At 42.6% G+C, this 26,974-nt stretch overlaps 1 long non-coding RNA gene across 1 annotated transcript; it reads right to left on the minus strand.

Moving 5' to 3' along the window:
- Positions 1 to 1,026: 1,026 nt before the first annotated feature.
- LOC308610533 lies at positions 1,027 to 23,033 on the minus strand. The gene is made up of 2 exons (XR_014014574.1): positions 22,980 to 23,033; positions 1,027 to 1,178 (listed from the first exon to the last, which is right to left on the minus strand). It is a non-coding gene; the product is annotated as an uncharacterized lncRNA (long non-coding RNA).
- Positions 23,034 to 26,974: the final 3,941 nt, after the last annotated feature.

The raw sequence follows: 26,974 nt of genomic DNA on the forward strand, positions 1-26,974 counted from the left end.
TCCTCACACCTTTCCATTGGTGAACCATAAGTTTGTTTAATGAATCTGTGATTGCCCTTCTCGGTGGAAATATCTGCCCTGGTATCCATTTTTAGGTAACACCTATAAGTGATATGATATGATATGTGTCTTTCACTTTCTGACTTACGACAAGTCACGTGATTACTTCTAGACTCATCTACGGTGCTGCAAATAGCATTGTGTCCTTATTTTCCTTTGCTTCTATTCTGCCTTAGTGAGGTCCATTTTCAACAATGTGATTCCCTGCGGGTTGTGGATTAGCTGACCTGGGCAGCCTTACCCTGCCGGCCGGCCCTCCCCAGGTGTGCCTGGGTGAGGTCAATATAAACAGCGCTCCAGGCAGCAATAGCCCCTGAAGCTGTGCCTGACTCCATATTCTCTGCCCTGTCAGCGGTCTCGGGGCTGAGCTGGTGGGAGGGAATGAGGGGCCACAGCTTTGTTGGCGGCCCGGTGTGAGTGTGGCACTGCTGGCCTTTCTGCAGGAGTTGCCAGGCTGCCACATGTAAAGAAGAGGATGTGTCACCCATACCTTCCGCTGGAATTTCTCTCCGGACAGATGTGAGGAAGGAAAAAAGCAGTGGGGTCCGGGACAGGAGGGGTATCACAGGCAGGAAAATGGAAAGCTTCTGGAAGAGTACCGGGGCCAGGACCACCCTGGCTGGCCTGCAGGCACCAGTTGGCCTGCGTGCTGTCGCTAGTGTGGCTCCACGGCCCTTCCTCTAGGCTTTCAAGCCCTTGTACATATTCAGGTGATTTACCTGGGAAGGGTGGGAACAGTTCAGCAGCAGCTGGCCTTGGGCTCTGCTCACCTTTATTCAGAGATGCCTCGGCACAGTCTCCCGGTTTTGCAATGAGGATGCTCCTTGCGTGGGGGGTGGGTGCTAGCTGGATGGCAGATGACTCCACACCTCTGACCAATTTCAGAATTGTTTACCGCTGGAGCAAGTGCCCTGATAGGGTTTTCCTCTGTATAACGGGTGGGTTCAGGTATTTTTTCGTTTATGGTTCAAGTTAGCTTTTATTCCTCTTTTATGTATTTATAGATATAAGCATGGAAATAATTCATTCCTTTAAATACATGTGTGTGAAGGGAAGAACTTTTTTCTGTTTTATTTTTAAATTTTATTTTTTAAAATTTTGAAATTTAATTTTATTTACTTTTTTACACAGCAGGTTATTATCAGTTATGTATTTTATGCATATATATTTATACAGGTCAATCCCAATCTCCCAACTCATCCCACCACCACCACCCCATGGCTTCCCAAACTTGGTGTCCATACGTGTGTTCTCTACCTCTGTGTCTCTATTTCTTCCCTGCAAACCAGTTCATCTGTACCATCTTTTAGGTTCCACATATATGCATTAATATACAATATTTGTTTTCCTCTTTCTGACTTACTTCATTCTGTATGACAGTCTCTACATCCATCGATGGCTCTACAAATGACCCTGTTTCATTCCATTTTATGGCCGAGTAATATTCCATTTTATATATGTACCCCAATTATATCCATTCAACTGTCTGTGGGAATTAGGTTGCTTCCATTACCTGGCTATTGTAAATAGTGCTGCAATGAACATTGTGGTGAATGTGCCTTTTTGATTTATGGTTTTCTCTGGGTATATGCCCTAAAGTGGGATTGCTGGATCAGATGGTAATTCTATTTCTAGTTTTTTTAAGGAAACTCCATAGTGTTCTCCATACTGACTGTATCAATTTACATTCCCACCAATAGTGGAAGAGGGATCCTTTTGTCCACACCCTCCCCAGAATTTCTTGTTTCTAGATTTTCTGATGATGCCGATTCTAACAGGTGTGAGGTGATACCTCATTGTAGTTTTGATTTGCATTTCTCTAATAATTAGTGCTGTTGAGCAGCTTTTCATGTGCGTCTTGGCCATCTCTGTGTCTTCTTTGAAGAAACGTCTCTTTAGATCTGCCCATTTTTGTATTGGGTTGTTTGTTTTTTTAATATTAAGCTGCATGAGCTGTTTATATATATTGGACATTAAACCTTTGTCCATTGATTCGTTTGCAACTATTTTCGCCCCTTCTGAGGGATGCCTTTTTCCATTCCCGTTTTTTTAACCAAAAAAGAAAGAAAGAACAAGAAGCAGAAAACTAATGTGCATAAAATATTCCTTTTGAAAAGGTCGTTTTGAAATATGGACGTCCTTTGAATTTTTTGGTCGATATGTGACCCCAGGATTTGTTTTCAGGGCAGGTGTCATTTACAGGCCTGCAATGATTTTGAATATCTATTGACCATTAGCGCTGGGATTAAAGCTGCTGTGAAACGGCCTCAAGGTGGCAGCAGTTCTCCCTTACCAATTCTGATTACTAGGGCAACAGAGCCTCAATGGAGGTCGTGTTCTAGATTGCAATTTAGAATGGAATGTTCCAGGAGAAAGCCCCTCAAGTTTGTCTCCCTACTTCTGTTTCGTGTTTTTAATTTAATTTTTATTTTTTATTACAGCAAGTTTGATTACAATGTTTGGCATGTTGTAGGTGTGGAAGATGTGGTTCTTTTACACATATACAGATGTCTGTTTTTCCTGGGATCCTTTTCCCATGTACGTTATGACAGAATGTTGAGTAGTCTTTTGGTATTCCGTAGGTCTTTGGTGATTATATATGTCACCTGTGTTTGTATAAGTCTGTTAACCCCGATATCGTAATGAAACCAATCCTCACACCTTTCCATGGGTGAACCATAAGTTTCTTTAATGAATCTGTGATTGCCCTTCTCCGTGGAAATATCTGCCCTGGTATCCATTTTTAGGTAACACCTATAAGTGGTATGATATGATATGTGTCTTTCACTTTCTGACTTACTACATGTCACGTGATTACCTCTAGACTCATCTACGGTGCTGCAAAAGGCATTGTGTCCTTTTTTCCTTGACTTCTGTTCTGACATAGCGAGGTCCATTTTCAACAATGTGATTCCCTGCGGGTTGTGGATTAGCTGACATGGGCAGCCTTATCCTGCCGGCCGGCCCTCCCCAGGTGTGCCTGGTTGAGGTCAATATAAACAGCGCTCCAGGCAGCAATAGCCCCTGAAGCTGTGCCTGACTCCAGATTCTCTGCCTCGCCAGCAGTCTCGGGGCTGTGCTGGTGGGAGGGAGTGAGGGGCCAAGGCTTTGTTGGTGGCCCGGTGTGAGTGGGGTTCTGCTGGCCTTACTGCAGGAGTTGCCAGGCTGCCTCCTGTAAAGAAGAGGATGTGTCACCCATACCTTCCGCTGGAATTTCTCTCCGGACAGAGGTGAGGAAGGAAAAAAGCAGTGGGGGCCGGGAGAGGTTGGGTATCTCAGGCAGGACAATGGAAAGCTTCCGGAAGAGCGCCCGGGGCCAGGACAACCCTGGCTGGCCTGAGGGACCAAGTTGGCCTGCGTGCTGTCGCTGGTGTGGCTCCGCGGCCCTTCCTCTAGGCTTTCAAGCCCTAGTACATATTCAGGTGTTTTACCTGGGAAGGGTGGGAACAGTTCAGCAGCAGCTGGCCTGGGGCTCAGCTTACATTTACTCACAGAGGCCTCGGCACGGTACCCCAGCTTCACGATGAGGATGCTCCTTGCTTGGGGGCGTGTGGCTGCTGGCTATATGTGAGATGATTCCCCACCTCTGACCAACTACAGAATTGCTTACCGCAGGAGCAATTGCCTTGGTAAGGTTTTCTTCTGTATACCTGATAAGTTCAGGTTTTTTTTTTATTTTGGTTCAAGTTGGAATTTATTCCTCTTTTATGTATTTATAGATATAAGCATGGAAATAATTCATTCCTATAAATTCATCTGTGTGAAGGGAAGAACTTTTTTCTGTTTTATTTTTAAATTTTATTTTTTATAATTTTGAAATTTAATTTTATTTACTTTTATATACAGCAGGCTATTATTAGTTATGTATTTTATGCATATACATGTATACAGGTCATTTTCAATCTCCAAACTCATCCCACCACCACCAACCCATGGCTTCCCACACTTGGTGTCCATACGTTTGTTCTCTACCTCTGTGTCTCTATTTCTTCCCTGCAAACCAGTTCACCTGTACAATTTTTTTGGTTCCCATATATGCATTAATATACAATATTTGTTTTCCTCTTTCTGACTTACTTCATTCTGTATGACAGTCTCTAGATCCATCGATGTCTCTACAAATGACCCAGTTTCATTCCTTTTTATGGCCGAGTAATATTCCATTTTATATATGTACCCAATCTTTATCCATTCATCTGTCTGTGGGCATTTAGGTTGCTTCCATTACCTGGCTATTGTAAATAGTGCAGCAATGAACATTGTGGTGAATGTGCCTTTTTGATTTATGGTTTTCTTTGGGTATATGCCCAGAAGTGGGATTGCTGGATCAGATGGTAATTCTATTTCTAGATTTTTTAAGGAAACTCCATAGCGTTCTCCGTAGTGACTGTATCAATTTACATTCTCACCAATAGTGGAAGAGGGCTCCTTTTGTCCACACACTCCCAGAATTTGTTGTTTGTAGATTTTCTGATGATGCCGATTCTAACAGGTGCGAGGTGATACCTCATTGTAGTTTTGATTTGCATTTCTCTAATAATTAGTGCTGTTGAGCAGCTTTTCATGTGCGTCTTGGCCATCTCTGTGTCTTCTTTGAAGAAAAGTCTATTTATAACTTCTGCCCATTTTTGTATTGGGTTGTTTGTTTTTTTTAATATTAAGCTGCAGGAGCTGTTTATATATATTGGAGATTAAACCTTTGTCCATTGATTCGCTTGCAACTATTTTCGCCCCTTCTGAGGGATGCCTTTTTCCTTTCCCGTTTTTTTAACCAAAAAAGAAAGAAAGAAAGAAAAAGAAGTAGAAAACTAATATGCGTAAAATTTGCCTTTTGAAACGGTCGTTTTGAAATATGGACGTCCTTTGAATTTTTTGGTCGATAAGTGACCCCAGGATTTGTTTTCAGGGCAGGTGTCATTTACAGGTCTGCAATGATTTTGAATATCAACTGACCATTAGCGCTGGGATTAAAGCTGCTGTTGTGTGAAACGGCCACAAGGTGGCAGCAGTTCTCCCTTACCAATTCTGGTTACTAGGGCAACAGAGCCTCAATGGAAGTCGTGTTCTAGATTGGAATTTAGAATGGAATGTGCCAGGAGAAAGCCCCTCAAGTTTGTCTCCCTACTTCTTGTTCGTGTTTTTAATTTAATTTTTATTTTTTTTTACAGCAAGTTTGATTACAATGTTTGGCTTGTTGTAGGTGTGGAAGATGTGGTTCTTTTACACATATACAGATGTCTGTTTTTCCTGGGATCCTTTTCCCATGTACGTCATGACAGAATGTTGAGTAGTCTTTTGGTATTCCGTAGGTCTTTGGTGATTATATGTGTCACCTGTGTTTGTATAAGTCTGTTAAACCCGATATCGTAATGAAACCAATCCTCACACCTTTCCATGGGTGAACCATAAGTTTGTTTAATGAATCTCTGATTGCCCTTCTCGGTGGAAATATCTGCCGTGGTATCCATTTTTAGGTAACACCTATAAGTGATATGATATGATGTGTCTTTCACTTTCTGACTTACTATATGTCACGTGATTATATCTAGAATCATCTACGGTGCTTCAAATGGCATTGTGTCCTTTTTTTCCTTGCCTTCTATTGTGACTTAGCGAGGTCCATTTTCAACAATGTGATTCCCTGCGGGTTGTGGATTAGCTGACGTGGGCAGCCTTATCCTGCCGGCCGGCCCTCCCCAGGTGTGCCTGGTTGAGGTCGATATAAACAGCGCTCCAGGCAGCAATAGCCCGTGAAGCTCTGGATGACTCCATATTCTGTGCCCCGTCAGCAGTCTCGGGACTGTGCTGGCGGGAGGGTGTGAGGGGCCACAGCTTTGTTTGTCGCCCGGTGTGAGTGGAGTTTTGCTGGCCTTTCTGCAGGAGTTGCCAGGCTGCCTCCTGTAAAGAAGAGGATGTGTCACCCATACCTTCCGCTGGAATTTCTCTCCGGACAGAGGTGAGGAAGGAAAAAAGCAGTGGGGCCGGGACAGGTGCCGTATCTCAGGCAGGACAATGGAAAGCTTCCTGAAGAGCAGCGCCTGGGTCCAGGACCACCCTGGCTGGCCTGCAGGCACCAAGTTGGACTGCGTGCTGTCGCTGGTGGGGCTCCACGGCCTTTCTTCTAGTCTTTCAAGCCCTTGTACATATTCAGGTGTTTTACCTGGGAAGGGTGGGAACAGTTCAGCAGCAGCTGGCCTGGGGCTCAGCTCACCTTTATTCAGAGATGCCTCGGCTCGGTCCCCCAGCTTTGCAATGAGGACGCTCCTTGTGTGGGGGGTGTGTTGCTGGCTGTATGGGAGATGATTCTCCACCTCTGACCATTTTCAGAATTGTTCACCACTGCAGCAAGTGCCCTGATAGGGTTTTCCTCTGTATAACTGGCTGTTTCAAGTTTTTCTTCTTTTATGGTTCAAGTTAGCTTTTATTCCTCTTTTATGTATTTATAGATATAAGCATGGAAATAATTCATTCCTATAAATACATCTGTGTGAAGGGAAGAACTTTTTTCTGTTTTATTTTTAAATTTTATTTTTTATAATTTTGAAATTTAATCTTATTTACATTTTTATACAGCAGGTTATTTTTAGTTATGTATTTTATGCATATACATGTATACAGGTCAATCTCAATCTCCCAACTCATCCCACCACCACCACCCCATGGCTTCCCACACTTGGTGTCCATACGTTTGTTCTCTACCTCTGTGTCTCTATTTCTTCCCTGCAAACCAGTTCATCTGTACCATCTTTTAGGTTCCACATATATGCATTAATATACAATATTTGTTTTCCTCTTTCTGACTTACTTCATTCTGTATGACAGTCTCTAGATCCATCGATGTCTCTACAAATGACCCAGTTTCATTCCATTTTACGGCCGAGTAATATTCCATTTTATATATGTACCCCATCTTTATCCATTCATCTGTCTGTGGGCATTTAGGTTGCTTCCATTACCTGGCTATTGTAAATAGTGCAGCAATGAACATTGTGGTGAATGTGCCTTTTTGATTTATGGTTTTCTCTGGGTATATGACCAGAAGTGGGATTGCTGGATCGGATGGTAATTCTATTTCTAGTTTTTTAAAGGAAACTCCATACTGTTCTCCATAGTGACTGTATCAATTTACATTCCCACCAATAGTGGAAGAGGGCTCCTTTTGTCCACACCCTCCCCAGAATTTGATGTTTGTAGATTTTCTGATGATGCCAATCCTAACAGGTGTGAGGTGATACCTCATTGTAGTTTTGATTTGCATTTCTCTAATAATTTGTGCTGTTGAGCAGCTGTTCATGTGCGTCTTGGCCATCTCTGTGTCTTCTTTGAAGAAAAGTCTATTTAGAACTTCTGCCCATTTTTGTATTGGGCTGTTTGTTTTTTTAATATTAAGCTACATGAGCTGTTTATATATATTGGAGATTAAACCTTTGTACATTGATTCGTTTGCAACGATTTTCGCCCAGTCTGAGGGATGCCTTTTTCCATTCCCGTCTTTTTAACCAAAAAAGAAAGAAAGACAAAGAAGCAGAACACTAATGTGCATAAAATATGCCTTTTGAAACGGTCGTTTTGAAATATCGACGTCCTTAGAATTTTTTGGTCGATATGTGACCCCAGGATTTCTTTTCAGGGCAGGTGTCATTCACAGGCCTGCAATGATGTTGAATATCAACTGACCATTAGAGCTGGGATTAAAGCTGCTGTTGTGTGAAACGGCCACAAGGTGGCAGCAGTTCTCCCTTACCAAATCTGGTTACTAGGGCAAAAGAGCCTCAATGGAAGTCCTGTTCTAGATTGGAATTTAGAATGGAATGTGCCAGGAGAAAGCCCCTCAAGTTTGTCTCCCTATTTCTTGTTCGTGTTTTTAATTTAATTTTTATTTTTTATTACAGCAAGTTTGATTACAATGTTTGGCTTGTTGTAGGTGTGGAAGATGTGGTTCTTTTACACATATACAGATGTCTGTTCTTCCTGGGATCCTTTTCCCATGTACGATATGATAAAATGTTGAGTATTCCTCTCTTGGTATTCCCTACGTCTTTGGTGCTTATATATGTCACCTGTGTTTGTATATGGCTGTGAACCCCGATATCATAAGGAAACCGATCCTCACACATTTCCTTTGATGAAACATAAGTTTGTTTAATGAATCTGTGATTGCCCTTCTCCGTGGAAATATCTGCCCTGGTATCTATTTTTAGGTAACACCTATAAGTGATATGATAGGATATGTGTCTTTCACTTTCTGACTTACTACATGTCACGTGATTACCTCTAGACTCATCTACGGTGCTGCAAATGGCATTGTGTCCTTTTCTTCCTTGCCTTCTATTGTGACTTAGCGAGGTCCATTTTCAACAATATGATTCCCTGAGGGTTGTGGATTAGCTGACCTGGGCAGCCTTACCCTGCCGGCCGGCCCTCCCCAGGTGTGCCTGGTTGAGTTCAATATAAACAGCGCTCCAGGCAGCAATAGCCCCTGAAGCTGTGCCTGACTCCAGATTCTCTGCCCCGCCAGCAGTCTCGGGGCTGTGCTGGTGGGAGGGAGTGAGGGGCCAAGGCTTTGTTGGTGGCCCGGTGTGAGTGGGGTTCTGCTGGCCTTACTGCAGGAGTTGCCAGGCTGCCTCCTGTAAAGAAGAGGATGTGTCACCAATACCTTCCGCTGGAATTTCTCTCCGGACAGAGGTGAGGAAGGAAAAAAGCAGTGGGGGCCGGGACAGGTTGGGTATCTCAGGCAGGACAATGGAAAGCTTCCGGAAGAGCGCCCGGGGCCAGGACAACCCTGGCTGGCCTGCAGGCACCAAGTTGGCCTGCGTGCTGTCGCTGGTGTGGCTCCGCGGCCCTTCCTCTAGGCTTTCAAGCCCTAGTACATATTCAGGTGTTTTACCTGGGAAGGGTTCGAACAGTTCAGCAGCAGCTGGCCTGGGGCTCAGCTTACGTTTACTCACAGAGGCCTCGGCACGGTACTCGAGCTTCACGATGAGGATGCTCCTTGCTTGGGGGCGTGTGGCTCTGGCTATATGTGAGATGATTCCCCACCTCTGACCAACTACAGAATTGTTTACCGCAGGAGCAATTGCCTTGGTAGGGTTTTCTTCTGTATACCTGATAGGTTCAGGTTTTTTTTTTTATTTTGGTTCAAGTTGGAATTTATTCCTCTTTTATGTATTTATAGATATAAGCATGGAAATAATTCATTCCTATAAATTCATCTGTGTGAAGGGAAGAACTTTTTTCTGTTTTATTTTTAAATTTTATTTTTTATAATTTTGAAATTTAATTTTATTTACTTTTATATACAGCAGGCTATTATTAGTTATGTATTTTATGCATATACATGTATACAGGTCATTTTCAATCTCCAAACTCATCCCACCACCACCAACCCATGGCTTCCCACACTTGGTGTCCATACGTTTGTTCTCTACCTCTGTGTCTCTATTTCTTCCCTGCAAACCAGTTCATCTGTACAATTTTTTTGGTTCCCATATATGCATTAATATACAATATTTGTTTTCCTCTTTCTGACTTACTTCATTCTGTATGACAGTCTCTAGATCCATCGATGTCTCTACAAATGACCCAGTTTCATTCCTTTTTATTGCCGAGTAATATTCCATTTTATATATGTACCCAATCTTTATCCATTCATCTGTCTGTGGGCATTTAGGCTGCTTCCATTACCTGGCTATTGTAAATAGTGCAGCAATGAACATTGTGGTGAATGTGCCTTTTTGATTTATGGTTTTCTTTGGGTATATGCCCAGAAGTGGGATTGCTGGATCAGATGGTAATTCTATTTCTAGATTTTTTAAGGAAACTCCATAGCGTTCTCCGTAGTGACTGTATCAATTTACATTCTCACCAATAGTGGAAGAGGGCTCCTTTTGTCCACACACTCCCAGAATTTGTTGTTTGTAGATTTTCTGATGATGCCGATTCTAACAGGTGCGAGGTGATACCTCATTGTAGTTTTGATTTGCATTTCTCTAATAATTAGTGCTGTTGAGCAGCTTTTCATGTGCGTCTTGGCCATCTCTGTGTCTTCTTTAAAGAAACGTCTCTTTAGATCTGCCCATTTTTGTATTGGGTTGTTTGTTTTTTTAATATTAAGCTGCATGAGCTGTTTATATATATTGGAGATTAAACCTTTGTCCATTGATTCGTTTGCAACTATTTTCGCCCCATCTGAGGGATGCCTTTTTCATTTCCCGTTTTTTTAACCAAAAAAGAAAGAAAGAAAAAGAAGTAGAAAACTAATATGCGTAAAATTTGCCTTTTGAAACGGTCATTTTGAAATACGGACGTCCTTTGAATTTTTTGCTCGATAAGTGACCCCAGGATTTGTTTTCAGGGCAGGTGTCATTTACAGGTCTGCAATGATTTTGAATATCAACTGACCATTAGCGCTGGGATTAAAGCTGCTGTTGTGTGAAACGGCCACAAGGTGGCACCAGTTCTCTCTTACCAATTCTGGTTACTAGGGCAACAGAGCCTCAATGGAAGTCGTGTTCTAGATTGGAATTTAGAATGGAATGTGCCAGGAGAAAGCCCCTCATGTTTGTCTCCCTACTTCTTGTTCATGTTTTTAATTTAATTTTTATTTTTTTTTACAGCAAGTTTGATTACAATGTTTGGCTTGTTGTAGGTGTGGAAGATGTGGTTCTTTTACACATATACAGATGTCTGTTTTTCCTGGGATCCTTTTCCCATGTACGTCATGACAGAATGTTGAGTAGTCTTTTGGTATTCCGTAGGTCTTTGGTGATTATATGTGTCACCTGTGTTTGTATAAGTCTGTTAAACCCGATATCGTAATGAAACCAATCCTCACACCTTTCCATGGGTGAACCATAAGTTTGTTTAATGAACCTCTGATTGCCCTTCTCGGTGGAAATATCTGCCCTGGTATCCATTTTTAGGTAACACCTATAAGTGATATGATATGATGTGTCTTTCACTCTCTGACTTACTATATGTCACGTGATTACATCTAGAATCATCTACGGTGCTTCAAATGGCATTGTGTCCTTTTTTTCCTTGCCTTCTATTGTGACTTAGCGAGGTCCATTTTCAACAATGTGATTCCCTGCGGGTTGTGGATTAGCTGACGTGGGCAGCCTTATCCTGCCGGCCGGCCCTCCCCAGGTGTGCCTGGTTGAGGTCGAAATAAACAGCGCTCCAGGCAGCAATAGCCCTTGAAGCTGTGGCTGACTCCATATTCTCTGCCCCGTCAGCAGTCTCGGGACTGTGCTGGTGGGAGGGAGTGAGGGGCCACAGCTTTGTTTGTCGCCCGGTGTGAGTGGAGTTCTGCTGGCCTTTTTGCAGGAGTTGCCAGGCTGCCTCCTGTAAAGAAGAGGATGTGTCACCCATACCTTCCGCTGGAATTTCTCTCCGGACAGAGGTGAGGAAGGAAAAAAGCAGTGGGGCCGGGACAGGTGCCGTATCTCAGGCAGGACAATGGAAAGCTTCCGGAAGAGCAGCGCCTGGGTCCAGGACCACCCTGGCTGGCCTGCAGGCACCAAGTTGGACTGCGTGCTGTCGCTGGTGGGGCTCCACGGCCTTTCTTCTAGTCTTTCAAGCCCTTGTACATATTCAGGTGTTTTACCTGGGAAGGGTGGGAACAGTTCAGCAGCAGCTGGCCTGGGGCTCAGCTCACCTTTATTCAGAGATGCCTCGGCTCGGTCCCCCAGCTTTGCAATGAGGACGCTCCTTGTGTGGGGGGTGTGTTGCTGGCTGTATGGGAGATGATTCTCCACCTCTGACCATTTTCAGAATTGTTTACCACTGCAGCAAGTGCCCTGATAGGGTTTTCCTCTGTATAACTGGCTGTTTCAAGTTTTTCTTCTTTTATGGTTCAAGTTAGCTTTTATTCCTCTTTTATGTATTTATAGATATAAGCATGGAAATAATTCATTCCTATAAATACATCTGTGTGAAGGGAAGAACTTTTTTCTGTTTTATTTTTAAATTTTATTTTTTATAATTTTGAAATTTAATCTTATTTACATTTTTATACAGCAGGTTATTTTTAGTTATGTATTTTATGCATATACATGTATACAGGTCAATCTCAATCTCCCAACTCATCCCACCACCACCACCCCATGGCTTCCCACACTTGGTGTCCATACGTTTGTTCTCTACCTCTGTGTCTCTATTTCTTCCCTGCAAACCAGTTCATCTGTACCATCTTTTAGGTTCCACATATATGCATTAATATACAATATTTGTTTTCCTCTTTCTGACTTACTTCATTCTGTATGACAGTCTCTAGATCCATCGATGTCTCTACAAATGACCCAGTTTCATTCCATTTTACGGCCGAGTAATATTCCATTTTATATATGTACCCCATCTTTATCCATTCATCTGTCTGTGGGCATTTAGGTTGCTTCCATTACCTGGCTATTGTAAATAGTGCTGCAATGAACATTGTGGTGAATGTGCCTTTTTGATTTATGGTTTTCTCTGGGTATATGACCAGAAGTGGGATTGCTGGATCGGATGGTAATTCTATTTCTAGTTTTTTAAAGGAAACTCCATAATGTTCTCCATAGTGACTGTATCAATTTACATTCCCACCAATAGTGGAAGAGGGCTCCTTTTGTCCACACCCTCCCCAGAATTTGTTGTTTGTAGATTTTCTGATGATGCCGATCCTAACAGGTGTGAGGTGATACCTCATTGTAGTTTTGATTTGCATTTCTCTAATAATTAGTGCTGTTGAGCAGCTTTTCATGTGCGTCTTGGCCATCTCTGTGTCTTCTTTGAAGAAAAGTCTATTTAGAACTTCTGCCCATTTTTGTATTGGGTTGTTTGTTTTTTTAATATTAAGCTACATGAGCTGTTTATATATATTGGAGATTAAACCTTTGTACATTGATTCGTTTGCAACGATTTTCGCCCAGTCTGAGGGATGCCTTTTTCCATTCCCGTCTTTTTAACCAAAAAAGAAAGAAAGACAAAGAAGCAGAACACTAATGTGCATAAAATAAGCCTTTCGAAACGGTCGTTTTGAAATATGGACGTCCTTAGAATTTTTTGGTCGATATGTGACCCAGGATTTCTTTTCAGGGCAGGTGTCATTTACAGGCCTGCAATGATGTTGAATATCAACTGACCATTAGCGCTGGGATTAAAGCTGCTGTTGTGTGAAACGGCCACAAGGTGGCAGCAGTTCTCCCTTACCAAATCTGGTTACTAGGGCAACAGAGCCTCAATGGAAGTCCTGTTCTAGATTGGAATTTAGAATGGAATGTGCCAGGAGAAAGCCCCTCAAGTTTGTCTCCCTATTTCTTGTTCGTGTTTTTAATTTAATTTTTATTTTTTATTACAGCAAGTTTGATTACAATGTTTGGCTTGTTGTAGGTGTGGAAGATGTGGTTCTTTTACACATATACAGATGTCTGTTCTTCCTGGGATCCTTTTCCCATGTACGTTATGATAGAATGTTGAGTAGTCCTCTCTTGGTATTCCGTACGTCTTTGGTGCTTATATATGTCACCTGTGTTTGTATATGTCTGTGAACCCCGATATCATAAGGAAACCGATCCTCACACATTTCCTTTGATGAAACATAAGTTTGTTTAATGAATCTGTGTTTGCCATTCTCCGTGGAAATATCTGCCCTGGTATCTATTTTTAGGTAACACCTATAAGTGATATGATAGGATATGTGTCTTTCACTTTCTGACTTACTACATGTCACATGATTACCTCTAGACTCATCTACGGTGCTGCAAATGGCATTGTGTCCTTTTCTTCCTTGCCTTCTATTCTGACTTAGCGAGGTCCATTTTCAACAATATGATTCCCTGAGGGTTGTGTATTAGCTGACCTGGGCAGCCTTACCCTGCCGGCCGGCCCTCCCCAGGTGTGCCTGGTTGAGGTCAATATAAACAGCGCTCCAGGAAGCAATAGCCCCTGAAGCTGTGCCTGACTCCAGATTCTCTGCCCCGCCAGCAGTCTCGGGGCTGTGCTGGTGGGAGGGAGTGAGGGGCCAAGGCTTTGTTGGTGGCCCGCTGTGAGTGGGGTACTGCTGGCCTTACTGCAGGAGTTGCCAGGCTGCCTCCTGTAAAGAAGAGGATGTGTCACCCATACCTTCCGCTGGAATTTCTCTCCGGACAGAGGTGAGGAAGGAAAAAAGCAGTGGGGGCCGTGACAGGTTGGGTATCTCAGGCAGGACAATGGAAAGCTTCCGGAAGAGCGCCCGGGGCCAGGACAACGCTGGCTGGCCTGCAGGCACCAAGTTGGCCTGCGTGCTGTCGCTGGTGTGGCTCCGCGGCCCTTCCTCTAGGCTTTCAAGCCCTAGTACATATTCAGGTGTTTTACCTGGGAAGGGTGGGAACAGTTCAGCAGCAGCTGGCCTGGGGCTCAGCTTACGTTTACTCACAGAGGCCTCGGCACGGTACCCCAGCTTCACGATGAGGATGCTCCTTGCTTGGGGGCGTGTGGCTGCTGTCTATATGTGAGATGATTCCCCACCTCTGACCAACTACAGAATTGTTTACTGCAAGAGCAATTGCCTTGGTAAGGTTTTCTTCTGTATACCTGATAGGTTCAGGTTTTTTTTTTTTTATTTTGGTTCAAGTTGGAATTTATTCCTCTTTTATGTATTTATAGATATAAGCATGGAAATAATTCATTCCTATAAATTCATCTGTGTGAAGGGAAGAACTTTTTTCTGTTTTATTTTTAAATTTTATTTTTTATAATTTTGAAATTTAATCTTATTTACATTTTTATACAGCAGGCTATTATTAGTTATGTATTTTATGCATATACATGTATACAGGTCAATCTCAATCTCCCAACTCATCCCACCACCACCACTCCATGGCTTCCCACACTTGGTGTCCATAAGTTTGTTCTCTACCTCTGTGTCTCTATTTCTTCCCTGCAAACCAGTTCATCTGTACCATCTTTTAGGTTCCACATATGTGCATTAATATACAATATTTGTTTTCCTCTTTCTGACTTACTTCATTCTGTATGACAGTCTCTAGATCCATCGATGTCTCTACAAATGACCCAGTTTCATTCCTTTTTACGGCCGAGTAATATTCCATTTTATATATGTACCCCATCTTTATCCATTCATCTGTCTGTGGGCATTTAGGTTGCTTCCATTACCTGGCTATTGTAAATAGTGCTGCAATGAACATTGTGGTGAATGTGCCTTTTTGATTTATGGTTTTCTCTGGGTATATGACCAGAAGTGGGATTGCTGGATCGGATGGTAATTCTATTTCTAGTTTTTTAAAGGAAACTCCATACTGTTCTCCATAGTGACTGTATCAATTTACATTCCCACCAATAGTGGAAGAGGGCTCCTTTTGTCCACACCCTCCCCAGAATTTGTTGTTTGTAGATTTTCTGATGATGCCGATCCTAACAGGTGTGAGGTGATACCTCATTGTAGTTTTGATTTGCATTTCTCTAATAATTAGTGCTCTTGAGCAGCTTTTCATGTGCGTCTTGGCCATCTCTGTGTCTTCTTTGAAGAAAAGTCTATTTAGAACTTCTGCCCATTTTTGTATTGGGTTGTTTGTTTTTTTAATATTAAGCTACATGAGCTGTTTATATATATTGGAGATTAAACCTTTGTACATTGATTCGTTTGCAACGATTTTCGCCCAGTCTGAGGGATGCCTTTTTCCATTCCCGTCTTTTTAACCAAAAAAGAAAGAAAGACAAAGAAGCAGAACACTAATGTGCATAAAATATGCCTTTCGAAACGGTCGTTTTGAAATATGGACGTCCTTAGAATTTTTTAGTCGATATGTGACCCAGGATTTCTTTTCAGGGCAGGTGTCATTTACAGGCCTGCAATGATGTTGAATATCAACTGACCATTAGCGCTGGGATTAAAGCTGCTGTTGTGTGAAACGGCCACAAGGTGGCAGCAGTTCTCCCTTACCAAATCTGGTTACTAGGGCAACAGAGCCTAAATGGAAGTCCTGTTCTAGATTGGAATTTAGAATGGAATGTGCCAGGAGAAAGCCCCTCAAGTTTGTCTCCCTATTTCTTGTTCGTGTTTTTAATTTAATTTTTATTTTTTATTACAGCAAGTTTGATTACAATGTTTGGCTTGTTGTAGGTGTGGAAGATGTGGTTCTTTTACACATATACAGATGTCTGTTCTTCCTGGGATCCTTTTCCCATGTACGTTATGATAGAATGTTGAGTAGTCCTCTCTTGGTATTCCGTACGTCTTTGGTGCTTATATATGTCACCTGTGTTTGTATATGTCTGTGAACCCCGATATCATAAGGAAACCGATCCTCACACATTTCCTTTGATGAAACATAAGTTTGTTTAATGAATCTGTGTTTGCCCTTCTCCGTGGAAATATCTGCCCTGGTATCTATTTTTAGGTAACACCTATAAGTGATATGATAGGATATGTGTCTTTCACTTTCTGACTTACTACATGTCACATGATTACCTCTAGACTCATCTACGGTGCTGCAAATGGCATTGTGTCCTTTTCTTCCTTGCCTTCTATTGTGACTTAGCGAGGTCCATTTTCAACAATATGATTCCCTGAGGGTTGTGTATTAGCTGACCTGGGCAGCCTTACCCTGCCGGCCGGCCCTCCCCAGGTGTGCCTGGTTGAGGTCAATATAAACAGCGCTCCAGGCAGCAATAGCCCCTGAAGCTGTGCCTGACTCCAGATTCTCTGCCCCGCCAGCAGTCTCGGGGCTGTGCTGGTGGGAGGGAGTGAGGGGCCAAGGCTTTGTTGGTGGCCCGCTGTGAGTGGGGTACTGCTGGCCTTACTGCAGGAGTTGCCAGGCTGCCTCCTGTAAAGAAGAGGATGTGTCACCCATACCTTCCGCTGGAATTTCTCTCCGGACAGAGGTGAGGAAGGAAAAAAGCAGTGGGGGCCGTGACAGGTTGGGTATCTCAGGCAGGACAATGGAAACCTTCCGGAAGAGCGCCCGGGGCCAGGACAACCCTGGCTGGCCTGCAGGCACCAAGTTGGCCTGCGTGCTGTCGCTGGTGTGGCTCCGCGGCCCTTCCTCTAGGCTTTCAAGCCCTAGTACATATTCAGGTGTTTTACCTGGGAAGGGTGGGAACAGTTCAGCAGCAGCTGGCCTGGGGCTCAGCTTACGTTTACTCACAGAGGCCTCGGCACGGTACCCCAGCTTCACGATGAGGATGCTCCTTGCTTGGGGGCGTGTGGCTGCTGTCTATATGTGAGATGATTCCCCACCTCTGACCAACTACAGAATTGTTTACTGCAAGAGCAATTGCCTTGGTAAGGTTTTCTTCTGTATACCTGATAGGTTCAGGTTTTTTTTTTATTTTGGTTCAAGTTGGAATTTATTCCTCTTTTATGTATTTATAGATATAAGCATGGAAATAATTCATTCCTATAAATTCATCTGTGTGAAGGGAAGAACTTTTTTCTGTTTTATATTTAAATTTTATTTTTTATAATTTTGAAATTTAATTTTATTTACTTTTTTATACAGCAGGCTATTATTAGTTATGTATTTTATGCATATACATGTATACAGGTCATTTTCAATCTCCAAACTCATCCCACCACCACCAACCCATGGCTTCCCACACTTGGTGTCCATACGTTTGTTCTCTACCTCTGTGTCTCTATTTCTTCCCTGCAAACCAGTTCATCTGTACCATCTTTTAGGTTCCACATATATGCATTAATATACAATATTTGTTTTCCTCTTTCTGACTTACTTCATTCTGTATGACAGTCTCTAGATCCATCGATGTCTCTACAAATGACCCAGTTTCATTCCTTTTTATGGCCGAGTAATATTCCATTTTATATATGTACCCCATCTTTATCCATTCATCTGTCTGTGGGCATTTAGGTTGCTTCCATTACCTGGCTATTGTAAATAGTGCAGCAGTGAACATTGTGGTGAATGTGCCTTTTTGATTTATGGTTTTCTTTGGGTATATGCCCAGAAGTGGGATTGCTGGATCAGATGGTAATTCTATTTCTAGGTTTTTTAAGGAAACTCCATAGCGTTCTCCGTAGTGACTGTATCAATTTACATTCTCACCAATAGTGGAAGAGGGCTCCTTTTGTCCACACACTCCCAGAATTTGTTGTTTGTAGATTTTCTGATGATGCCGATTCTAACAGGTGCGAGGTGATACCTCATTGTAGTTTTGATTTGCATTTCTCTAATAATTAGTGCGGTTGAGCAGCTTTTCATGTGCGTCTTGGCCATCTCTGTGTCTTCTTTAAAGAAACGTCTCTTTAGATCTGCCCATTTTTGTATTGGGTTGTTTGTTTTTTTAATATTAAGCTGCATGAGCTGTTTATATATATTGGAGATTAAACCTTTGTCCATTGATTCGTTTGCAACTATTTTCGCCCCTTCTGAGGGATGCCTTTTTCCTTTCCCGTTTTTTTAACCAAAAAAGAAAGAAAGAAAAAGAAGTAGAAAACTAATATGCGTAAAATTTGCCTTTTGAAACGGTCGTTTTGAAATATGGACGTCCTTTGAATTTTTTGGTCGATAAGTGACCCCAGGATTTGTTTTCAGGGCAGGTGTCATTTACAGGTCTGCAATGATTTTGAATATCAACTGACCATTAGCGCTGGGATTAAAGCTGCTGTTGTGTGAAACGGCCACAAGGTGGCAGCAGTTCTCCCTTACCAATTCTGGTTACTAGGGCAACAGAGCCTCAATGGAAGTCGTGTTCTACATTGGAATTTAGAATGGAATGTGCCAGGAGAAAGCCCCTCAAGTTTGTCTCCCTACTTCTTGTTCGTGTTTTTAATTTAATTTTTATTTTTTTTTACAGCAAGTTTGATTACAATGTTTGGCTTGTTGTAGGTGTGGAAGATGTGGTTCTTTTACACATATACAGATGTCTGTTTTTCCTGGGATCCTTTTCCCATGTACGTCATGACAGAATGTTGAGTAGTCTTTTGGTATTCCGTAGGTCTTTGGTGATTATATGTGTCACCTGTGTTTGTATAAGTCTGTTAAGCCCGATATCGTAATGAAACCAATCCTCACACCTTTCCATGGGTGAACCATAAGTTTGTTTAATGAATCTCTGATTGCCCTTCTCGGTGGAAATATCTGCCCTGGTATCCATTTTTAGGTAACACCTATAAGTGATATGATATGATATGTGTCTTTCACTTTCTGACTTACTATATGTCACGTGATTACCTCTAGAATCATCTACGGTGCTTCAAATGGCATTGTGTCCTTTTTTTCCTTGCCTTCTATTGTGACTTAGCGAGGTCCATTTTCAACAATGTGATTCCCTGCGGGTTGTGGATTAGCTGACGTGGGCAGCCTTATCCTGCCGGCCGGCCCTCCCCAGGTGTGCCTGGTTGAGGTCGATATAAACAGCGCTCCAGGCAGCAATAGCCCGTGAAGCTCTGGCTGACTCCATATTCTCTGCCCCGTCAGCAGTCTCGGGACTGTGCTGGTGGGAGGGAGTGAGGGGCCACAGCTTTGTTTGTCGCCCGGTGTGAGTGGAGTTCTGCTGGCCTTTCTGCAGGAGTTGCCAGGCTGCCTCCTGTAAAGAAGAGGATGTGTCACCCATACCTTCCGCTGGAATTTCTCTCCGGACAGAGGTGAGGAAGGAAAAAAGCAGTGGGGCCGGGACAGGTGCCGTATCTCAGGCAGGACAATGGAAAGCTTCCGGAAGAGCAGCGCCTGGGTCCAGGACCACCCTGGCTGGCCTGCAGGCACCAAGTTGGACTGCGTGCTGTCGCTGGTGGGGCTCCAAGGCCTTTCTTCTAGTCTTTCAAGCCCTTGTACATATTCAGGTGTTTTACCTGGGAAGGGTGGGAACAGTTCAGCAGCAGCTGGCCTGGGGCTCAGCTCACCTTTATTCAGAGATGCCTCGGCTCGGTCCCCCAGCTTTGCAATGAGGACGCTCCTTGTGTGGGGGGTGTGTTGCTGGCTCTATGGGAGATGATTCCCCACCTCTGACCATTTTCAGAATTGTTTACCACTGCAGCAAGTGCCCTGATAGGGTTTTCCTCTGTATAACTGGTGGTTTCAAGTTTTTCTTCTTTTATGGTTCAAGTTAGCTTTTATTCCTCTTTTATGTATTTATAGATATAAGCATGGAAATAATTCATTCCTATAAATACATCTGTGTGAAGGGAAGAACTTTTTTCTGTTTTATTTTTAAATTTTATTTTTTATAATTTTGAAATTTAATCTTATTTACATTTTTATACAGCAGGTTATTATTAGTTATGTATTTTATGCATATACATGTATACAGGTCAATCTCAATCTCCTAACTCATCCCACCACCACCACCCCATGGCTTCCCACACTTGGTGTCCATACGTTTGTTCTCTACCTCTGTGTCTCTATTTCTTCCCTGCAAACCAGTTCATCTGTACCATCTTTTAGGTTCCACATATATGCATTAATATACAATATTTGTTTTCCTCTTTCTGACTTACTTCATTCTGTATGACAGTCTGTAGATCCATCGATGTCTCTACAAATGACCCAGTTTCATTCCTTTTTACGGCCGAGTAATATTCCATTTTATATATGTACCCCATCTTTATCCATTCATCTGTCTGTGGGCATTTAGGTTGCTTCCATTACCTGGCTATTGTAAATAGTGCTGCAATGAACATTGTGGTGAATGTGCCTTTTTGATTTATGGTTTTCTCTGGGTATATGACCAGAAGTGGGATTGCTGGATCGGATGGTAATTCTATTTCTAGTTTTTTAAAGGAAACTCCATACTGTTCTCCATAGTGACTGTATCAATTTACATTCCCACCAATAGTGGAAGAGGGCTCCTTTTGTCCACACCCTCCCCAGAATTTGTTGTTTGTAGATTTTCTGATGATGCCGATCCTAACAGGTGTGAGGTGATACCTCATTGTAGTTTTGATTTGCATTTCTCTAATAATTAGTGCTGTTGAGCAGCTTTTCATGTGCGTCTTGGCCATCTCTGTGTCTTCTTTGAAGAAAAGTCTATTTAGAACTTCTGCCCATTTTTGTATTGGGTTGTTTGTTTTTTTAATATTAAGCTACATGAGCTGTTTATATATATTGGAGATTAAACCTTTGTCCATTGATTCGTTTGCAACGATTTTCGCCCAGTCTGAGGGATGCCTTTTTCCATTCCCGTCTTTTTAACCAAAAAAGAAATAAAGACAAAGAAGCAGAACACTAATGTGCATAAAATATGCCTTTTGAAACGGTCGTTTTGAAATATGGACGTCCTTAGAATTTTTTGGTCGATATGTGACCCCAGGATTTGTTTTCAGGGCAGGTGTCATTTACAGGCCTGCAATGATGTTGAATATCAACTGACCATTAGCGCTGGGATTAAAGCTGCTGTTGTGTGAAACGGCCACAAGGTGGCAGCAGTTCTCCCTTACCAAATCTGGTTACTAGGGCAACAGAGCCTCAATGGAAGTCCTGTTCTAGATTGGAATTTAGAATGGAATGTGCCAGGAGAAAGCCCCTCAAGTTTGTCTCCCTATTTCTTGTTCGTGTTTTTAATTTAATTTTTATTTTTTATTACAGCAAGTTTGATTACAATGTTTGGCTTGTTGTAGGTGTGGAAGATGTGGTTCTTTTACACATATGCAGATGTCTGTTCTGCCTGGGATCCTTTTCCCATGTACGTTATGATAGAATGTTGAGTAGTCCTCTCTTGGTATTCCGTACGTCTTTGGTGCTTATATATGTCACCTGTGTTTGTATATGGCTGTGAACCCCGATATCATAAGGAAACCGATCCTCACACATTTCCTTTGATGAAACATAAGTTTGTTTAATGAATCTGTGATTGCCCTTCTCCGTGGAAATATCTGCCCTGGTATCTATTTTTAGGTAACACCTATAAGTGATATGATATGATATGTGTCTTTCACTTTCTGACTTACTACATGTCACGTGATTACCTCTAGACTCATCTACGGTGCTGCAAATGGCATTGTGTCCTTTTCTTCCTTGCCTTCTATTGTGACTTAGCGAGGTCCATTTTCAACAATATGATTCCCTGAGGGTTGTGGATTAGCTGACCTGGGCAGCCTTACCCTGCCGGCCGGCCCTCCCCAGGTGTGCCTGGTTGAGTTCAATATAAACAGCGCTCCAGGCAGCAATAGCCCCTGAAGCTGTGCCTGACTCCAGATTCTCTGCCCCGCCAGCAGTCTCGGGGCTGTGCTGGTGGGAGGGAGTGAGGGGCCAAGGCTTTGTTGGTGGCCCGGTGTGAGTGGGGTTCTGCTGGCCTTACTGCAGGAGTTGCCAGGCTGCCTCCTGTAAAGAAGAGGATGTGTCACCCATACCTTCCGCTGGAATTTCTCTCTGGACAGAGGTGAGGAAGGAAAAAAGCAGTGGGGGCCGGGACAGGTTGGGTATCTCAGGCAGGACAATGGAAAGCTTCCGGAAGAGCGCCCGGGGCCAGGACAACCCTGGCTGGCCTGCAGGCACCAAGTTGGCCTGCGTGCTGTCGCTGGTGTGGCTCCGCGGCCCTTCCTCTAGGCTTTCAAGCCCTAGTACATATTCAGGTGTTTTACCTGGGAAGGGTGGGAACAGTTCAGCAGCAGCTGGCCTGGGGCTCAGCTTACGTTTACTCACAGAGGCCTCGGCACGGTACCCCAGCTTCACGATGAGGATGCTCCTTGCTTGGGGGCGTGTGGCTGCTGGCTATATGTGAGATGATTCCCCACCTCTGACCAACTACAGAATTGTTTACCGCAGGAGCAATTGCCTTTGTAGGGTTTTCTTCTGTATACCTGATAGGTTCAGGTTTTTTTTTTATTTTGGTTCAAGTTGGAATTTATTCCTCTTTTATGTATTTATAGATATAAGCATGGAAATAATTCATTCCTATAAATTCATCTGTGTGAAGGGAAGAACTTTTTTCTGTTTTATTTTTAAATTTTATTTTTTATAATTTTGAAATTTAATTTTATTTACTTTTATATACAGCAGGCTATTATTAGTTATATATTTTATGCATATACATGTATACAGGTCATTTTCAATCTCCAAACTCATCCCACCACCACCAACCCATGGCTTCCCACACTTGGTGTCCATACGTTTGTTCTCTAGCTCTGTGTCTCTATTTCTTCCCTGCAAACCAGTTCATCTGTACCATCTTTTAGGTTCCACATATATGCATTAATATACAATATTTGTTTTCCTCTTTCTGACTTACTTCATTCTGTATGACAGTCTCTAGATCCATCGATGTCTCTACAAATGACCCAGTTTCATTCCTTTTTATGGCCGAGAAATATTCCATTTTATATATGTACCCCATCTTTATCCATTCATCTGTCTGTGGGCATTTAGGTTGCTTCCATTTCCTGGCTATTGTAAATAGTGCAGCAATGAACATTGTGGTGAATGTGCCTTTTTGATTTATGGTTTTCTTTGGGTATATGCCCAGAAGTGGGATTGCTGGATCAGATGGTAATTCTATTTCTAGATTTTTTAAGGAAACTCCATAGCGTTCTCCGTAGTGACTGTATCAATTTACATTCTCACCAATAGTGGAAGAGGGCTCCTTTTGTCCACACACTCCCAGAATTTGTTGTTTGTAGATTTTCTGATGATGCCGATTCTAACAGGTGCGAGGTGATACCTCATTGTAGTTTTGATTTGCATTTCTCTAATAATTAGTGCGGTTGAGCAGCTTTTCATGTGCGTCTTGGCCATCTCTGTGTCTTCTTTAAAGAAACGTCTCTTTAGATCTGCCCATTTTTGTATTGGGTTGTTTGTTTTTTTAATATTAAGCTGCAGGAGCTGTTTATATATATTGGAGATTAAACCTTTGTCCATTGATTCGTTTGCAACTATTTTCGCCCCTTCTGAGGGATGCCTTTTTCCTTTCCCGTTTTTTTAACCAAAAAAGAAAGAAAGAAAAAGAAGTAGAAAACTAATATGCGTAAAATTTGCCTTTTGAAACGGTCGTTTTGAAATATGGACGTCCTTTGAATTTTTTGGTCGATAAGTGACCCCAGGATTTGTTTTCAGGGCAGGTGTCATTTACAGGTCTGCAATGATTTTGAATATCAACTGACCATTAGCGCTGGGATTAAAGCTGCTGTTGTGTGAAACGGCCACAAGGTGGCAGCAGTTTTCCCTTACCAATTCTGGTTACTAGGGCAACAGAGCCTCAATGGAAGTCGTGTTCTACATTGGAATTTAGAATGGAATGTGCCAGGAGAAAGCCCCTCAAGTTTGTCTCCCTACTTCTTGTTCGTGTTTTTAATTTAATTTTTATTTTTTTTTACAGCAAGTTTGATTACAATGTTTGGCTTGTTGTAGGTGTGGAAGATGTGGTTCTTTTACACATATACAGATGTCTGTTTTTCCTGGGATCCTTTTCCCATGTACGTCATGACAGAATGTTGAGTAGTCTTTTGGTATTCCGTAGGTCTTTGGTGATTATATGTGTCACCTGTGTTTGTATAAGTCTGTTAAGCCCGATATCGTAATGAAACCAATCCTCACACCTTTCCATGGGTGAACCATAAGTTTGTTTAATGAATCTCTGATTGCCCTTCTCGGTGGAAATATCTGCCCTGGTATCCATTTTTAGGTAACACCTATAAGTGATATGATATGATATGTGTCTTTCACTTTCTGACTTACTATATGTCACGTGATTACCTCTAGAATCATCTACGGTGCTTCAAATGGCATTGTGTCCTTTTTTTCCTTGCCTTCTATTGTGACTTAGCGAGGTCCATTTTCAACAATGTGATTCCCTGCGGGTTGTGGATTAGCTGACGTGGGCAGCCTTATCCTGCCGGCCGGCCCTCCCCAGGTGTGCCTGGTTGAGGTCGATATAAACAGCGCTCCAGGCAGCAATAGCCCGTGAAGCTCTGGCTGACTCCATATTCTCTGCCCCGTCAGCAGTCTCGGGACTGTGCTGGTGGGAGGGAGTGAGGGGCCACAGCTTTGTTTGTCGCCCAGTGTGAGTGGAGTTCTGCTGGCCTTTCTGCAGGAGTTGCCAGGCTGCCTCCTGTAAAGAAGAGGATGTGTCACCCATACCTTCCGCTGGAATTTCTCTCCGGACAGAGGTGAGGAAGGAAAAAAGCAGTGGGGCCGGGACAGGTGCCGTATCTCAGGCAGGACAATGGAAAGCTTCCGGAAGAGCAGCGCCTGGGTCCAGGACCACCCTGGCTGGCCTGCAGGCACCAAGTTGGACTGCGTGCTGTCGCTGGTGGGGCTCCACGGCCTTTCTTCTAGTCTTTCAAGCCCTTGTACATATTCAGGTGTTTTACCTGGGAAGGGTGGGAACAGTTCAGCAGCAGCTGGCCTGGGGCTCAGCTCACCTTTATTCAGAGATGCCTCGGCTCGGTCCCCCAGCTTTGCAATGAGGACGCTCCTTGTGTGGGGGGGGTGTTGCTGGCTGTATGGGAGATGATTCTCCACCTCTGACCATTTTCAGAATTGTTTACCACTGCAGCAAGTGCCCTGATAGGATTTTCCTCTGTATAACTGGTGGTTTCAAGTTTTTCTTCTTTTATGGTTCAAGTTAGCTTTTATTCCTCCTTTATGTATTTATAGATATAAGCATGGAAATAATTCATTCCTATAAATACATCTGTGTGAAGGGAAGAACTTTTTTCTGTTTTATTTTTAAATTTTATTTTTTATAATTTTGAAATTTAATCTTATTTACATTTTTATACAGCAGGTTATTTTTAGTTATGTATTTTATGCATATACATGTATACAGGTCAATCTCAATCTCCCAACTCATCCCACCACCACCACCCCATGGCTTCCCACACTTGGTGTCCATACGTTTGTTCTCTACCTCTGTGTCTCTATTTCTTCCCTGCAAACCAGTTCATCTGTACCATCTTTTAGGTTCCACATATATGCATTAATATACAATATTTGTTTTCCTCTTTCTGACTTACTTCATTCTGTATGACAGTCTCTAGATCCATCGATGTCTCTACAAATGACCCAGTTTCATTCCTTTTTACGGCCGAGTAATATTCCATTTTATATATGTACCCCATCTTTATCCATTCATCTGTCTGTGGGCATTTAGGTTGCTTCCATTACCTGGCTATTGTAAATAGTGCTGCTAAGAACATTGTGGTGAATGTGCCTTTTTGATTTATGGTTTTCTCTGGGTATATGACCAGAAGTGGGATTGCTGGATCGGATGGTAATTCTATTTCTAGTTTTTTAAAGGAAACTCCATACTGTTCTCCATAGTGACTGTATCAATTTACATTCCCACCAATAGTGGAAGAGGGCTCCTTTTGTCCACACCCTCCCCAGAATTTGTTGTTTGTAGATTTTCTGATGATGCCGATCCTAACAGGTGTGAGGTGATACCTCATTGTAGTTTTGATTTGCATTTCTCTAATAATTAGTGCTGTTGAGCAGCTTTTCATGTGCGTCTTGGCCATCTCTGTGTCTTCTTTGAAGAAAAGTCTATTTAGAACTTCTGCCCATTTTTGTATTGGGTTGTTTGTTTTTTTAATATTAAGCTACATGAGCTGTTTATATATATTGGAGATTAAACCTTTGTACATTGATTCGTTTGCAACGATTTTCGCCCAGTCTGAGGGATGCCTTTTTCCATTCCCGTCTTCTTAACCAAAAAAGAAATAAAGACAAAGAAGCAGAACACTAATGTGCATAAAATATGCCTTTTGAAACGGTCGTTTTGAAATATGGACGTCCTTAGAATTTTTTGGTCGATATGTGACCCCAGGATTTGTTTTCAGGGCAGGTGTCATTTACAGGCCTGCAATGATGTTGAATATCAACTGACCATTAGCGCTGGGATTAAAGCTGCTGTTGTGTGAAACGGCCACAAGGTGGCAGCAGTTCTCCCTTACCAAATCTGGTTACTAGGGCAACAGAGCCTCAATGGAAGTCCTGTTCTAGATTGGAATTTAGAATGGAATGTGCCAGGAGAAAGCCCCTCA

This window comes from Mesoplodon bidens (genome assembly GCF_964165515.1).
Source record: "Mesoplodon bidens genome assembly, contig: HAP1_SCAFFOLD_128, whole genome shotgun sequence".
Lineage (NCBI taxonomy): Eukaryota > Metazoa > Chordata > Mammalia > Artiodactyla > Ziphiidae > Mesoplodon > Mesoplodon bidens.